Source organism: Hippocampus comes, unplaced genomic scaffold, assembly GCF_001891065.2.
Source record: "Hippocampus comes isolate QL1 unplaced genomic scaffold, H_comes_QL1_v1.1 scaffold41, whole genome shotgun sequence".
In the NCBI taxonomy this organism is placed as follows: domain Eukaryota; kingdom Metazoa; phylum Chordata; class Actinopteri; order Syngnathiformes; family Syngnathidae; genus Hippocampus; species Hippocampus comes.
In genome coordinates, this window is record NW_017805153.1 from 2,018,944 (window position 1) to 2,021,096 (window position 2,153).

Below are 2,153 nucleotides of genomic sequence, written 5' to 3' on the forward strand. Positions count from 1 at the left end.
TATATATAAAAACTCAAATATGGTCCTTGAGTCCAAAATCTTTCCCAACCTTGGTCTACACTCATGTTGAGATTTAGGTTTTGCCTCTGGAGACCACATTAATATTAGCTAGATGGAACCAATACAAAAACCAGCGCGTTCTCTATGGGTGAAGAACAAGCAATTGCAAAGTTGTAAGAATATAGAAAATCAGACTGGGCCATTAAATAAAATAAATAAATAAAAAATACATTTTAAAAATATCTTTTCCAACCATTTGCAATGTCCTGAAGAAGAAAGAAAGCACAATGTTACTAAGTAACAGACACTTGCAGATCAAGGAAGATTATAAACATTGATGACAGAAACAAATTGAGAGCGCAGGACATGAACAAGATGTACAGATGCTCCACGAGAAGAAAACACTACCAAGAAGAATGTGAAGGCCAGGTTAGAATTTGCAGATAATTTACACAGACAACCCACAAAAATTCTAAGGCAATGTTCTATTGACTTATGAGACAAAGATTAATCATTAATTGATGTAAATGATAAAACTTTGTGAAAGAAAAAGTTGAGCTTGCATGGGTTTACTTATCATCTTGAATATAAGACGTGATGACAGCAGCAAAATGATCTTAAAAGTCTTCAGAAACATTTTACCTGCTAATTTAAAGAAAGCTACAATGAAACTGTTTTGGAAATCCTTCATCAAATGGGAAGATTAGACCCAAAACAGCAATTGGGATCATCAGGCTCAAGGCGTGGAACATTTGAGACAGGCCAGGTCAATCTCCAGACTCCCCAATGTAGTGTGAGGGAAGAGAGGATCATCCCAAACTCAACAACATACATACATAAGCTGTGGTGAAAGCCTTGCCAAGCATCATAAGATTGGGAAAAAAAAAAGATGATAGGCCTAATGTCAATAGATGACAGACTCCATACAGTTAAAGCAAGCAGGGAACTAAATACAAAAATAAATTTTACTCACTTCATTTTAAGTCTGTCTGTGCCAGTATTTGTGTGCTCACATTAAACTTAAGTGAATCCTGCGTATAAATTGCTGGAAATTAAATTTGAATTGATCTTTTCTTGTATCCTACTCATCTTTTCAGTCTACATGAAAAAATAAAGGAATTGGCCTCACTGTTCCAGTACTTTTGGAGAGGAGTGTCCACTGGATTGTATACTCGCCTAAGGATGTAACAACAGAGGAAATACAAACATAAACAAATCCAAGTGCCTGCAGCCTCTCAGGCTCGTTGCATCATGTGATGTATCGTAGAAAGGGTTCTGTCAGTCGTCATCTGTACCTGTGGGTAAAAAACAAAAAAAAAAACAAAAAAGGACGTTTCGCTTCTCTCACAGAAGCTTCGTCAGCGGTAGACAACCCTGAAGTCTCCGTGAAGACTCCGGGAACGCTAGCTGAAAGAACTAAACTGTTGCCGGAACACATTTGTGAACTGTTAGAAATATGCCTCAACACAACTTACTTCAAATTCAGGGACACGTTTTACCACCAGGTCTTTGGATGTGCCATGGGATCCCCTGTGTCTCCCATTGTGGCCAACTTGTACATGGAAGAATTTGAAAATTTGGCAATGTCTTCATACAAAGGTTCCCCACCAAGCCATTGGTTTAGATATGTGGATGACACCTTTGTCAAAATCAAAACAACGGAAGTTGAGGGATTCACCGAACACATAAATAATCTAGACGACAGCATCAAATTCACCAGAGAAGACGCAAAAGACAATGCACTGGCCTTTTTGGATTGCAAGGTCAGCTTAGAGCAGGACAGAACTCTTAAGGTTGAGGTCTACAGAAAACCCACGCACACAGATCAGTATTTGCATTTCAACTCCAATCACCCACTGCAACACAAGCGAGGTTGAATTAGAACACTTGAACACAGCGAGCCAAATCTCCACCAACACCAAGTCAAGAGAGAGTGAGGTCAAACACATTGAGAGGGCACTGTCAGGGTGTAGCTACCCTAAATGGCCTTTGGCAAAGTTAGGAAAATTAAAACAAACAGAGAGGAAACCAACCAACAGAGAGAAAAGAAGAGAAGGGGTGTCTGTGTACCTTATATTGCCGGCCTCTCAGAGAAAATACAAAGAATATTTCTACAACATGACATTCCTGTTTATTTTAAACCGATAAACACA